The 16183-nt window shown below is 38.7% G+C and overlaps 1 protein-coding gene across 1 annotated transcript in view; it reads right to left on the bottom strand.

The window, feature by feature from the left end:
- TENM1 (teneurin transmembrane protein 1) overlaps positions 1-15225 on the bottom strand; it is a 760590-nt gene extending 745365 nt beyond the window's left edge. Inside the window, exon 1 of the mRNA XM_087860146.1 lies at positions 14747-15225. The gene's annotated coding sequence lies outside the window, so the exon portion shown is untranslated. The remainder of the gene's footprint in view (positions 1-14746) is intronic.
- Between the last annotated feature and the right edge of the window lie 958 nt (positions 15226-16183).

Raw genomic sequence — 16183 nt, 5'->3', positions numbered from 1 at the left:
GGCCTAGAATCCAGGTCCCCTCACTTTCAGCTCAGTCATTTTTCCAATGTCCCACATGATTTCTTTCACGACAGTTATAATATTAACCGTATGCCTCCATGGGCCACACTTGGTACTGGGCAATAGGGCAGGAAATATGTCCTATAATAATCCCTACTACTTCACCCAAATTGCGAGATACATGTCTCTCTCTACGTATATACACGTATGTATGTGTGTATAAATATTTTATTGACAAAGAAATGTTAACAATATATTGATAAATGATTTTATTATAAAGTAATTACATGAGTCTGGCTTTTAAAAAGACATATGTATGCAAAATATATATGATTTTCATCTTTCTGTATGTCTGTATTTTCTAATTTTTCTATAATGAACATATATTACTGATATATAAAAAGCTATGTTTTAAATTCTTCAAAAATCCATTTTAGGTGGGTTGGGGAGATGGGGGAGACAGAGGGTGGGGATGAAGGAGGGCACTTGTCGTGATGAGCATGGGTGTTGTAAAAGTGTTGAATCACTGTACTGTATACCTGAAACTAATAGTACATCGCATGTTAACTAATTGGAATGAAACAATACAAAAAAAAAGCTTCAAAAATCCATTTTAGAAAAGGCAGTGTAGTGAATTAAAACAAAAGAAAAACAAAAACTTTAAGCTTTAGTATTCCAAAATTTTATGATTGGCACTCAATTAACCTTATGGCCTCAATTTATCAATCAAGTAATCCCCAAACCTATTCTTTTTATATTGAGGCAAAATCTCGATAAGGGCAAACAATTTAAAAATTTCTGCACAGTAAACTGAGACAGAAGAAAATAACTAAATGCAATTTTTTAAAAATGTAGGTCAATAGCATTATTGTCACCTTTGACAAAGATCATCAATGTGACCTTGTAATGATAATAATAGAGTATTATATTATTACTAATGATCTCCATATCCAATATACTATATATAAATCATTCATAATGGACTGAAGTAGTGCTCTTGATTAGTTGCAATCTAACTGCCCGATGTGCATTTTTCATTACCATTAATGTTGCTCAAAAAAGACATAGTTCTGCTCAAATGTTCATGCGGTTCCATAATAGTGCTAAGTTAGAATCTTTCAAGGGAAGACATTTCAGAAAGTACTTAGATCTAGACTACAAAAAAGTATTTCTGGCTCTTCTGCCACATATACCAGAGCAAGTCTGTAGAAATTGGCTTCATACCCATCAGGCTGATTCTGCAAGGAGGTTAGCAAAAAATGCTTTAAAAAATAAACTGCCCTATATGCAGCATTTTGCCTTGCTGAGATACACAGAGGACTGGGAAGCAAGAGGGCTTTGAAATGATTTAGCTCTTCTCCGCTCACTTCTCAACTGCCTTCATACTGGAGACTTCAGGAAGATACCCTTCTCAGTTATGACTAGAGAAGGCCAGTTCATACATGGATCTATATAAGATACCCCAGGTTATTTGCCATCACTTACCAGTTCAAACACGTACCACTTCCCTCACCTTTCACCTCTTTATTTCACTCAAGAACTCATTTCAAAAAAGAAATTGCTGACTGTCTTAATACTGCATGTGGGCTAGCAACCCTTTAGGAAAAAAAAAAGCTAGAACGTTTGACAGGACCATCACCGAACACAACCAAATAATGCACACCAGAGGCAAAAACAGCAGGAGCCACAAATGTTAGAAATGCATGTCACACTACTGACTATTGGTTTTGGAGATAGGCTAGAGCCTGTAAGCAGAGTCCTAAAGCCAAATCTGAACAGCTCATTAAGAGTTCATCTAACCCACACTTTAATTAGGGCCATTGCCTCTCGTTTGGTCCTACATAGAGAATAATATTCTACATCCTTCAGTTCTCAGCCTCTTAAAATGAAACCATCATCTGAGATTGGCTGTGGAGATGAAATGCATAAATTGAAGCTGAACGGACAGAAGAATGGTCTAAGAGTCTGGTTCAAAAAAATACATATATATATGAATTTGCATATATCAAAATATGTATACGTGTGTATGGATACATATCTTTCTCAGATGGAGTTAAAAAGTATAATTCCTGTTTGTTTAGGAAATGGGCCATTTTTTTACTTGTTTTCAATAATTACTCAATTATATACTAATTATAATAACTTATTAACACTTAATATTTTCAAGGGACTTAGGGCTGCATATAGGTCACACTTTATTTTACTAATGAGTATATCTTTACATATTGCTACACATACTTTGAAAGCCCTAATGCTATTTTTCTAATGGGACGTTTACTCAAGGCCTTGTAGAAAATAATTGTGATAATAACAGAGACGGTTTCCCCATTACAATGATCAGTGCTCTCAGACAATTAATGCCGCAACACTCTGTATTGTCACTTTCTTCCTCGGGGCCTAGAGAACTTCTAGGTTTACATTATTGGCTGCAGCTTCTTTTTTTTCTGGCAATATGGGCATTTCTAATGATGAGAACTGCCAAAACTTGTCAATGCTATTTTTCTTCTTTTCCATTAGAGGTGACTGTGACTAAATAACCAAGCAATCTATAGTCTAACTTCACTTAATTGTTTTTACTACATGACATGAAGAAATATAGTGAGTAATCACTCCTGTTTTACATGAAGCAAATTGCTAGTGCTTTCTACAGCAATATGAAGAAGTCTTAACTTGCCTAATCTCCCTTGAAAATCCTATTCAAATCCTGACAGGATAAACTCAGCCCTCCTTGGTTCTCCAATGACTAAAGACTAGATTGGATCAGTGGATCTCAATTATTTTCCCTGTCTGTAGATCTCTTCAAAACAAATCAGCCAGAGAACAGTTGACCCCAGTTACAACTGGTATATTCCTCTCCCTCTAGCACCATCTCTCAAGGAGAACAGATTTATCCTCTTTGTTATTTATTACCTAAACCTCACTTCTAAGATGGAATACTTATTTTTGTGTTTGTTTCCTCTTCGTTTTGTAAATGTATTTTTCTTTTTTAAAAGATTTTATTTATTTGTCAGAGAGAGAGAGCACAAGCAGGGGGAGCAGCAGGCCAAGGGGGAAGCAGGCTCCCCGCTGAGCAAGGGAACCTGATCTGGACTCCATCCCAGGATCATGACCTGAGCCAAAGGCAGACGCTTAACCGACTGAGCCACCCAGGCATCCCGTAAATGTATTTCTCTGCAATGAAAGTTATACAGACTTACTGTAGAAAATCTGGGAAATACAGAAGGTATGAAGGAAAAAAAATCACCTAATACCCACCTCCCCCAAACAGACATAATCACTTTTAGCACTTTTGTGCTTGGTTTTCCAGTCTTTTTTTTTTTCCTTCTTACGTAGTGGGTAAATATAATTTTGTATCCCGCTTTATCATTTCATAGCATAACATAAACGTTTTCCTTTTATCATAAAATATTTGTAAACATCATCTTTAATGGCCATGAAATATTACACTGTCTAGATGTACCATAAATCACTTCACAATTCCCTTGTTGAACATTTATGTTCCTTCATTTTTTCCACTATTACAAATAATTTCTGGTGAAAATCTTTGCAAATAAAGCTTTTTCTGCACTTTGCATTATTTCTTTACGACAAATTCCCAGAAGTAGAATTATTGGGTCAAATGGGTATGAGCATTTTTAAGGCTTTTGCTTCTAACTGCCATATCTGGACCAACTAACATTTCATCATGTCCTTGTATTCATGCATTTACTCAAGCACTACTTATTAAATACCTACTATGTACCAGGCACTGTGCTAGGTGATATGGATGCAGTAGTGAAGAATACAAAGTCTATGCCCTCATAGAGCTAATATGTTAGTAGATTTGACAAATTATAAATATATAAAAGTACAGTGTAATACCAGGTAGTGACGGATAATATGAGGAAAAATAGAAGTGTATAAAGGCAGAGAAAATGAAGACTCGTGATAGGACTCATTACATAGGCTGGCCAAGAAAGGCCTCTATGAGTAAAGAATATCTGATCAAAGATCTGAATGAAGCAGGAAAGTAAGCTTATAGAAATATTGGAGAAAATTCATCTCAGGCAGTGGAAATGTCAAGCGCAAAGGTCCTGAGAAACAAAATGGAGGACAGTATAGCTAGAATGCTATGACCAAGGTTTGGTAGGGAAAATAGAAGATGTGAGGCCCAATAGAGATCAAATAACATAGGGCCTTGTAGGCCATGGTAAAGATTTTTAAATTATTTTTTAAATTTTAAGTGTGAGAAGAAGGCAGCAACTGGAGGGCAAAGAGCGGGAAAATCTCAAGATCTTATTTATGTTTTAAAAGGATCACCCTGGGGGCACCTGGGTGGCTCAGTAGGTTAAGCTTCTGCCTTCAACTCAGGTCACAATCCCAGGACCCTGGGATCGAGCCCTGCATCGGGCTCCCAGGCTCCTGGACTCCTGGGCTCCCTGCAGCAGGGAGTCTACTTCTCTCCTTCCCCATCCCCATCCCCCCATGGTTGCTCTCTCTCTCTCTCTTTCTTGCTCACTCTCTCTCTAATAAATAAAATCTTTTTCAAAAAATAAATAAAAGGGTCACCCTGATTGCTATGTGGAAAACTATAGGGGGGCAAAAATGTATGCAGGGGCATAATTAGGAGACTATTTCAGTATTCTAGGTGAGAGATGATGGTGGTTTGCTCTAAGGTGTTAATGATGAAGGAAGATAAAAAATTTCAGATAGGATATAGTCTGAAGGTATAGTCAACAACATTTGTTAATTGTTTGGATGTCAGGTGTGAAAAAGATGAATCAAGGACTCTATGGTGTGGCACTTGAGCAAGTGCACTGAGCATTATCTTACAAAACCAACAAAAAAACCCTTTGTTTTTGTTTCTAATTTGAATTTATTTTGATTATTGAAGATTGAGCTTTTTTCATTTATTGGCCATTTTTATTTCCTTGTGTGAATAATCTTTTCATGCATTTGTCTAGATGGCATTTATAAAAATCCTTTCCTCCCTTAGCTTCTATTTCACTATTTTCTGGTTTGTCTCTTACCTCTCTGACCTTAATCTGACTTCCTTTCTCTTGAAGGATTCTCTTAATTTCACCAACCTCTTAAGTTGAGTGTTTCTCAAGATTTCGTCCTTGCTTCTCTTCTTACTGTATATACTCTCCCTAGGTGAACTCCCCTTCCTATTCCTATGATTTCAACTACTACAGTGACCAACGACACACAAATATCTACCTCCAGACCTCATCTTCAGATCTGTAATTTCTATCTGTTACAAACCATCTCCATCTGGATGTCTACATGGTGTCCTACATTAAATAAATCCAAACCAGACTCCATTATCCTCACCAAAACGGACTTTTTCTACTATGTTCCCTATACTGCTTAATGGCATTACCTAATTCCCCAAGCCAAAGCCGCTAAGTCACCCCTCCCTCTCCCTCACCCTCTAAATGTTTTCATTTTCCAAGTCCCACTAAGGCTACCTTATGAGTGGCTCTCGAATTCCCCACTGCCTTGTGACTTTACTGTCACTGCCTTGGTTCGCATCCTCATAATTGCTCACAGTTGCAACACAGTCTCTCATTGTCTCACTGCTATTACTCTTAATCCACTTCAATCCATTCTTCATACAGGTGTAATCTTTCTAAAACCGAAAGTTGGTGACCCACCCCTTCCCATCTAATTCCATAGACTCTGCTACAACATACTACGTTGCATGATTTTGGATAAACGGCAGAAAAACTACCATCCTCCAGTGTAACTATCCATACAGGAAAATCTTAATACATTCATTCACTCCACAAATATACACTAAGCATCTTCTGTGTGTCAGGCACATAGATATAAAATAAGACATTAGCACATTAGCCCTGACCTCCATTCCCCCACCCGGATAGGAAATAAAATGAAACTCTACTATTCTGAGTTGGTATTCTCCCTTGCTAATTTAGCCTTGTTCCCTTTCACAATCCTTTCCCGTGTGAGATGTGGTTCCCCATATTCTCTTGACTAAAAAATTCCCAGCTGTTCTTTAAAAGCTAATTCAAATGACACATCCTTTATAAAACTGTATCTACCTCTGAGCTTCCAGAACATTCCAATTATTCCTCTTCTAGAGCATCTGTTACATGATAATATGCATATAGGTCTGTCTTCTTCATTAGAATCTAAGTTTTTTAAGTGTCCTTGTATCACTGGGTAAACAGAGGCATTTTTTAAAAGTTTTGGTGAATGAATGAAGAAATGAACAAAGTTTTTCTTCATGAAGACTGTTTTATGATGTATAATCAAACCCATGTAATAACTGAAGTCTTCAGGAAAAGAAGAGGACAGTCCATGATATCTAGAGTCTTTGTGGAAAAGACTTGAGACTTCAACACACATTGCCCTAGAAGTCTGTGTAAAGTTGATTCTTTTTCTGCCTTTTCAACAACAAAGAAGTCCCAGGTATTTTGCTAAATATCTGGGACCAGTGTTTTCTCATTACATCTATTCCCGTTTTACACATTTTCTTAAACACGTTTTACTCCATGTTTTACGGAAATATATTGCTAAAATTTTCTCTCTTCTGCATTGAATTGCCATTAAAATATTTCTGTTGCACTGAATTCTAATTGTTTACATTAAAATTACCTCACTTTCACAAGTTGTCCAATGTTTCATCAAGGCAATATCTCAAATACAGTAGGGAAAAGAACAAAACAATGAAAAAAATGTAGCACCCTTGTGTTAACACTTCATGGGTTTGAAACCAAAAATAAATGGTGTCACACCTAAGTGTTGACATTTTATTACACTAAACATGAAAGATAAATCACAAATGCACCAACAACTTATGGATATGTGCATAGAGTACATCTATAATAAAGAATAACAACCCAGAAAAATCATTGTATTATTTTAGCTTCCCCCCAAGATCATCGAGAGAATGTATAAGCCAAGAACAATACAAAGAATAATATCTCACATTACACTTATAATTCTCTAGGATACACAAAGAAATAGAGTTAGAAGAAGAATGAAAAGATTACTCGCTACCAATACTTTAATGAGTGTCCCAGAGCTTCCTTTCTCATAAACCTATGCACTACCTCAATTCTTAGAAAGAAAAGAGAAAGAAAGGGAAGGAGGAAGAAATGAGAGTGATTTTATTGTCATTTCAAGGCACAAGAGTCTTCTCAAATCTATGCTATAGGTATCAATTGGCCAATCAACTGCACAGCCTTCTCCCTTAGAGGTCACTAGATCTCATTAGTGAAATTAATACTATCTTTCCAAAAGGAGTTTCTTATTTGACTTGCATAGCAATGATGTCAATGCTTCCCTACACTGCTTAAAGCTCTAAACATATAATGAGTCACAATCACAAAGATATATTCATTTCAAGCATAGAGTAAGCAAATAAGTAATGTGTGTTTCTATAAACAATGCTTGTGAAATCCATGTCAAAAATGTACATATACTTTTTAATAAATATTCCTTTGGAAAAAAAATTCCATCCCCACACAGATAAACATATTTTGGGGCTAGTTAATAGAGCAGGAGATCACACATCAATATTACTCAAATGCTTGCAATTAAGCAGAGCAGCTTTAAAAAAAGAAAATCATTAATGCTAAAGGGAGGTAATGCACAGAGTATAAATTCAAAACGTTGATCAGAAACATTTTGTTGATAGGAATTGAGTTAGCTAGGAACATTTCAGATTTAGAAGGCTTCCAGTCACCCTGTGGTTGTAGTGTATTTATACACCTCTATATTTAAACACAGGTGGTAATTAGCAAGATCGAGACACCTTTAATAAGGCATCATCATAGGTGCAAAGGATGTGTAGCATAAGATGAGTTCATTATCAATAACTTCCCTGAATTAATCATCTCTTAGGACGTTTAATTTTAAATGTACCTGAAAAAACCTGGATTATTGAGAAAGGCCATCTGCAGTATCTTTTTCTAATTTCTCCGAACAACTGAAAAATTTTCTTAAAATGCCTATATGCAGCTGGGACACAGAGATTATAATATCTAATAAACCAATTGACCATCTAATCTGGCACCTTCTCTTTGACAGGTGTCTAAACCAGATAGAGGCATGAGAAGTAATATAAACACTTAGAATCCACCAATTATGCAAAACCATGCAACTGGGAAATTTTCTCCTTGACCTTAGCCAGTGATCAGATTCTCCCCGAAGTATTTTTAAAAAGTTTTGGTGAATGAATGAAGAAATGAACAGAATTTTGGCTGCTTTAAAAATCCTCATTCATACAGGCAGCTAAAAACATTAAACTGTGATTCCAAACATTAAAATGAAAATGGATTCCCTTTGATATAACCATATAGGGATTCTACTGCAAGTTTTATACATACAACTGCATCAGCATCCTGAATTTCACCATACCTTACATCTAAATAGTAAAACAACTGAAAAGTAAATACACAGTAATTTCAAAAGGGAAACTGAGGTGATACATCAGAATATTATTTGGATGAATAGACAAAATTCATTGATCAGATATTTGGAACCATCCATATGACTGACTGCTATTTTACATTGTACATCCGAATGCCAAGCATTCGCTGAAAGGCTAGAAGAAATGGACATGATACAGAAGGACACAGACAGATACTAGGAAATCTACATGTTCAACAATGATGATTGACTGTATTTTTCATGTTTTATTCAGAGATTTTTCATATCACACCAATATGGCTTAAGTAACAAAATTAAACCAATTAACAAAATATATGCAATTCAATACCCCACAAATGGATACCAATATCATCAATAATCCCTAAAATGTAAAAATGTAAATATTATTTTTCCTACATTTTAAAATCACTACTTTATTCTATCATTAATAGTTCTGTCTGGGATATTTATATTTTGAAATTCTAGTCATTTTAAAACAAAAATACCTGGTGACATATAAATATAGATCTTCCTCCTTTTTTCATCACCCAAATCGTTTTTGGGAATTACTCCTTCTTAGCCATAATATAGACATTTGTTTATAGCCATAAATTCATAGGAAAAATATTTATCAGGACCCATAGCGGGTAATATTGCAAAAGGCTTAACATGGATTGAAATTCAGCCCATATTAGAGTTTGTGATTCCAAAATTCAATTTTGTAAGTCATAATCAGCCACAAAAATGTTACAACAGAATATGAAAAACATTAAAAGGCAATTTCCTCATTGTTGACTACTTATCAACTGACAACTTAGTCAATTAAAATTAAAACAATCAGTATGCTTTATGGTGACGGGTAAAACGAGTGTTTTACAGATTTCAAATAAATGTTTTCAAATCCACTTGGTCTCTGTAATAAAAAAAAACAAGTGGGGCAAAGATACTTTAATAAAATTGTTCTTATATTTGGAAAGGAAAAATAACAAATCCTACTGGAAAATTCAAGCATCATTTATATTTAACTTTACTATGATCACTAACTAGGCTTCTTCAAAGTCTACAAAATCATAATTTGAAAGAACACATATTTTCAATATAATAGCTATTATGAAACTATTTTACAGCTGTGAATGTCCTCATAGAACAAAAACTCTGTAGCACACATAAATACCAACAGGAATGCACAAATCAAGCCTCTATTTCTGTGATTATTTTGAAAGAACTGCTTGAGTAGGGGACAAAGAGGGTAAGCGGTAAGATCTTCAGGAAAATGACAGAGATGGCACTGATTTTTGTTCTGCTTAATCATTTATTGCTCGCAAATTCAATTCCCCAGCCTTTTACGGTTACTTTCAGGGACCAACAGGCTGGCATGAAATTAAATTAACAAGCAGGTTCCCATCCTGAATTAGTGACTCCCAGCTGTCTGTCCCGTCTAGTTTCCATGGCAGTAGAAGAATCGGTGGAAAATGAGGTGCAGAAAATTGTAAGAAGCCAACATATCAAACTCTTTAAGTTGATTTCTTTAAACCGATGAATCAGTAGCGGGGGCGTGGGGGGGGGAGGTAGAATTGAAGTTAAAGTTTTTAATTTCCTGGCTTGTTGAAAAGGCCAGTGTGTTTCTGTTTTTGTAATTGCTAAGGGATGCAAGCAACATCTTACACATTTCATAGAAGGCTGTAGATTCAGGATGGCATACAGTTCGTTACGTATTTTATAGTAATCCGAGAGTGTTTAAGGTACTCTACATTATTTTAAAGTGTTTCATTTTCTTTTTCTTTTTTTTTGGCATAGATATTAAGATTCATCAGCCTGTTAAATGACTCCAAACATCCAGAGACGAAGTAAAAAATTCTCTTAACCAACCAGATGTTTGTTTGCATCACCCCAAACAGCTGGATGGTTGACGGAACTTTTCACTCACATATTTGAGATAGAGCCACAGAGCCCTGTCATCAGCACCCAGAAAAAAAAATACTAATCTTGGCACATCCCTATCATAAACACAGGTATGAAGGCTCAGAGTAAAAGCTTCACAGGGGGTGACCCACCAATATAAAAAGAGACTATTTAACACATTTTCCTACGTCCATTTTCCAATTAACTTCTTCACTCATACAGTTAGAGTAGGGTGGGAATGGAGAACCCAATATTTCAGAATCATTACATCACATTGAAAACATCATCCAAGACGTAGTGGTTAGTTGGCATATATGCGTGTTTCACCATATGGTATTGTTTACCTAAAGTGGAGGCTTGGACAGGAAGTAAAAGTCAGATTTTTAAAAAAATTGTAAATTATCCAAGATTATACTTTCAGGTCTAGAAATGAGTCCTAAAGTTACATAAGAATTTAACAGGCTTTATTTATCAAACTCTAAATTATTAATTTTTAAATATTAGGGATCCAACATCAACTGTAAAAATATTTACTATCTCCAAATAAAACTAGTTTTCTTTGATTATACACGAAAATGTTAGCAGTCCAATTGATTAAATATTGTTATACAGTAATTTTCTGTTTATGCCATCAAATTCCAATTTCTTCAGCCTTATATTTCATGTGTTCCAAATATAAGCAATTTTGTTGGTCTTGCTAAATTGTACCACCACGCATCTAGCAAACTACAAAATCTCTATACATTATATAATTGTCATAACAGAGTACCACATACTGAAGGGACACCTATGGTTGGACTATCAAGGTTATTAGGAATAATCAAAAGATGTGCAAAACCTTTTCTAGCATTCATCTGCTCAAACTAAGCACGGTTCTCACTGGTTCTATTTGATATTTACTTTCCTCAGTTCTAAAAAAAAATCAATGGAAAACAGAAAGAAATAGAAATAATATATTAAGCCAGGATTCAGAATGTTTTACCTTTTAAGGGAAGGAAAAATAATAGTAATCTACATTCAAAATAGTGATTTAATCTAATACACAGAATCTGCAGATGATTTAAAGCACTTATTGTATATGGAAACAGTTCTGAAATTTGATTCTTCTTAATTTTTTATAATCAGCAGCTACATTCCCAGCTATGGATATATGCTGTTGATCAGAATTGCTAAATACTCTTCCTTACAATATTCTTCATCATTTAATTTGCCTGTAGTTGTGCTAGTAATCCAGTTCAAACCTTTATTCCAAATGGTAAATGAAGGGAAACATCTTTTCTTTTTAAGTGTGCATGGATTACTACTTTTGAGGGTAAAGTGACAGGAATTTAAAAAAATATAGAGAATTTTAATAAAATTATTATACGTGTTTTATGTATGATGCATGGCATTCTTTAGAGATAGAGTGTGTGTGTGTGTGTACGTGAGAGAATATGTGAGTACTACAAAAAAATTTGTTTTCATTAAAAAAACCATTAGCATGCAAAGTACTAGTCGTCTTTTGACCTCAGGTCAGTCAGTGAGTGGGTAAATAAATAAATAAATAAACAGTTTGGGAAACCTTAGGGGATTTATTAACCATAATCTATACTAAGCACTTGATAACTAAAAACTGAAACTGATGGACATTTGGGCAAAGCAAGCTTCAAGCAAAAATTTCATGGATTCTAATGGCTATCCCTAACAGAATGGAAAAAAATTTGTTATATTAATTAATACTGAACCTTCTTCCAAGTTTTTAAGACTGTCATGGAAAATAAAGTTCAGAGGCAACGTGTCAAAAGAATATTTTGCAGTTTGATGATTTAAAGTAATATTGTACAGAATAAATTTAAATACTGAGCTGTTCTGCTTCAGCAAGAATCTTTGTATTAAAGGCATCAGAAAGGTACAATGACTATAAAGGAAACTACGATTATGTCAGTATTATTTACACATATGACAGCTGAATTGGAACAATGAGACTTCTAGGGTATTCGGACTTGGACTTTGAATTGGGCCTTTGAATGAGACTGTAATTACACATAATCTGATTTTACTTTTTAACACTCCTATGTGTTTGAGTATTTGGAGTCTCGCTTAATCACCCTTACAGCACAATGATTCTACAAAAGCTTTCTTTCCTTCAGCCTCATTACATAATATGTTCATAACTGGGCCTAGAACTAACAGTAAATACTAATTCATGTAATAAAAATATTCATTTTTCTACTGTGTCTGGCATTGTTCTAGGGACTAGATTCTGTTAATTTTATTATGCAAATGTCAAAATCTCTTTGTAGAGTTGTTTTCCAGAAACACCTGTTTATCAAAAACATTCTGGGGGACAATCTGAGAACTTTCAACTAACATTTAAAGCATGGATTCGTTTTGGAAATTACCTGAACCCCTCTTCAAATATATCTTGTGACTTTTATTATCATTAAAACCTTCCAACATTACTTGGGCATACTTGAAAGCTTTCAACTACCTTTAAAGAAAACACAAAAATTCGCAATAGTAAATTAGTTAATACATCACCCAAAAAGTCTTATAAACTTCGACCAAAATGGCAAAACTAGGATTCTGCTTTTCCAATTATTTACTTTAAGACACATACTATGTCTTAGAGAAATTCATTTTCCCCCACATTGGATATATGAAAAGCAAAGAGGGGTGTTGAGCAAACAAGCAAATGCTGGGTAATCATGGAGCATAACATAAAGCTGTGGCTCTCCTTTTAATAATAAAAAAAAAAAGGCTTTCCTTCTTAGACTGTACTCTTTCTGGGCAGCACTTAAGTACCCTATACTCCAAATCGAAAGTCTTCGGACTAAGAAGATGAACCAGGATATTTCAGCCAAAAGATAATAGAGCAGACATTTGCAATGTCTTCTCCAAACAGGTTAAGAGTAGCGACTGATTCTCACAGTATAATACCTGGTTTGTTAGTTGTAATCATAGAACAACAATCTAAAATTCAAGGAAGCTGTGACCCTTACTTACCACAAATGCGATCAATTAAATGTTAATTAACAGTACCTATTAGAGTCCACTGGGGTATTTCGTTTCCTTTTAGTTTCTAAAACCGAATGGCTACTAATTGCCCTTCCATAGCACCAGAAACTTCTTTTCGTATGTCTTTGGGCCACCTCAAATACATCTCGGGATTAACATTCCAGAGGGGGGGGGGGAGACCCGGGAAAGTTAAGGCGGCTCCTGACCAACTGCTTCATATTGAAAATGTGGAGTTTTCCTATACATATTAGCATATCGCCAGTAGCAGTGGTGCAGATCTGCTAAATCCAAAGCTGCGGACGGCAAGCACGAGCTGCAAACCAGCCCTCGCCCCCGCCCTACTCTCCCCGTGCCGAAATAGATGTCGAGACAACATCTACTAGTGGAGTGAGATCTTCTGTCTCCGCAATTGTAAACAACTGGCTGCACTGGGTTTGCTGAAATGTTTAAATACACTCCTGACTGCAAACACATCCACTCACGAAGTCTCGCTAACAGTCTCCCTTCACCACCTTTAGGAAAAGCATCCTAAAACTGAATTGTCAACCCGCCCGTTGTGGAGTGGAAGAAAGTGAGGTTACATTTCTCCAGGCATGCCTAGAAGGTACTTGGCGCTCCGCAGATGTACTAGCCGATACTAGATTCCCGGGACCACGTCTCAGGATGAAACGCAAAAAAACACACAAACCCGCGCAGCTGAGCGCGTGGTTAAAGCCAACACCGACGGCTCCCAGAACACCGACTACTGCGTAATGACTGTCTCTTTTGACAAAGATTGGAGTATAGGGAGGACGCATCGGGTGGGGCCCCAGACTGCGTAGGTTGGAAGGAGGTTCTAGAGTCCCCCCACCCCCCGAATCTGGGCTCCCCGAGTGAGGTTCAAAGAGAAATTCAGAAGCAAACAGGTACTAAAGTGCGTCCTAGCCCCTGGGCATCTTCTTTCGGAGAGACAACACTAGCGGGACCCAAGTGGCCGAGCCACGGGCGAAAGCTCCAGGTGGGAGGGATGTCGGAGAAGAGGCGCCCCTTGTCTATTCTCGGACCGAACCCCCGCTTTCCCAGCGTCCAGGTCCACTTGTTAGAGCGCCCCGGCTCTGCGCGAGAGCCTAGGCGAGGGCCCCCCCTTTCACAACCGGAGGAGTTGGTTGGCGAAAGTGTCGCCTGTAAAGCCCAGCGAGCCCCCAGAGGCAGAGCCCCCAGGGCCAACTGGAAGCTTGAACTGCGAACAAGGCCGACCTCCCACCTCCCCCGGGTGGTCCAGAGCCCGGGGCCCGGAGGAAACCCAGAAAAGAAGGAGCGAAGGTTCTGCAACCTCGGGTAAGACTCCCAGCGCGGACACAGCCCGCGCGGTTCACAGCCCGGAGCCGCCATCCGTCGCCTGCAGCCTCGGGGCGAAGTTCGCCCGAGTCCTTGGGGTGGGGGCCGCGAGCCAGAGGGAAAGAGATGAGGACAGGAGAAACGCACCTACCTAGTTGAGGCGCAAGTTTCGGTGGCGTCCCCAGGTGCGGTCCCCCGCCCCCTCTCCAGGTGCTCAGCCCCGCTGGGCGCCGCCGGTGCCCGGGACTTCAGGCGTCTCAGCCGGTTCCTGCGGGAAACGACTGTAAATCCACATTACTGTTCGAGCTGCCGCTTGGGCCCCCGCATCGCTCTCCTCTGGCTGGCGGCGGCGGTGCTGTCAGCCGGAGCCGCCGGGGGCAGGGACCGAACCTGGCTATTGCCGCGCCAGCGTAAGATCCTTGCCAGGAGGGTGCTTGCGCCCGGGGTTGTGTGTGTGCGAGAGTGTGTATACGCGTGTGTGTCAGTGAAAGAGTGCGTGTGTGTGGGAGCAGAAGGGGTGAGCTCAGCCCCCGGGGAACTCGGAGGTGAACTCCGGGCTAAGCCGGAGCCCGCCGCGCTCCCGGGTGCCGGGCGTCTGCACGGCCGATGGCTGTGCTGATGTTGCCGTGGCCGCCGCCGCCGCGCTCTAAGGCTGGTAGCGGTGGTGCAAAAAATGTTTCTCCGCTACTCGAGACCAAAAAACCTGTCCTGTCTACTGAGCATGCCCGGTTTGACAGCTCTACAGCCGAGGCTTTTTTTTTTTTTTTTCCTCTTTTCCCCAAGACTCCAGGTTTTAGCCGCAGCTGAGATGGGGGGAGGGAGGAGGAGCAGAAGGAGGAGGAGGAGGACTAAGGGAGCAGGTAAGGGGCAGAGGAAAGGAAGTCGAGATGAGAAAGATCAGGATGTTAGAGGATGGAGAGAGGGAAGGAGAAAGCTGAAGATGGGAGCAGAGGAAAGAAATATGAATCAACAAAATTTAGATTTTGTACCACAATGAGTTCCTGGCCAGGGGACTCTTATGACTAGCATTTTTTTTAATCCCCGAGGGTTAGGTGAGGTAGGGGTTTCGGAGGAATGTTTGTCATCCCCAAGATCAACCTGGGACGGTGTTTCATAGTCATGACATACACAAACGCGCGTGCACACCACACCACACACACACACACACACAAAGGAGCGTGATCACTGCTGCGCTGTGTAAAGCCTCAGGATTGACTTAGAAAGAATGTAAAGTCTCTTGCCAGTATAACTTTGGCAAAAAAAGAAAGAAAGAAAGAAAGAAAGAAAGAAAGAAAGAAAGAAAGAAAGAAAGAAAGAAAAATTGTTTGTGTTCCTCCTTTTCCCCTCTCCCCCGCCTTCCTGAAAAGCCAAGCCCTTGAGTGCGTGCGTAAGTGACCCGCAAGCTCTCTCGCGTCCATCTACGTGAGAGCAAGCAAGCACCGCTGACTGCTACCAGCTGACAGTGTGACCCCAACGCGCCAAGGCCGGCCACCCGCAGCCTCCTGGCGGCGCGTCAGCTCAGCACTGACAAAGTCCTTTGGGGGGGGGCAGCGCTCCAGCTCCTGCCTTGCCAGGCCGCCCTGGTCCC

This window comes from Ursus americanus, chromosome X, assembly GCF_024610735.1.
Source record: "Ursus americanus isolate L20-20 chromosome X, mUrsAme1.1.p, whole genome shotgun sequence".
NCBI classification, from domain to species: Eukaryota; Metazoa; Chordata; class Mammalia; order Carnivora; family Ursidae; genus Ursus; species Ursus americanus.
This window is presented reverse-complemented; position numbering and strand designations above follow the sequence as displayed.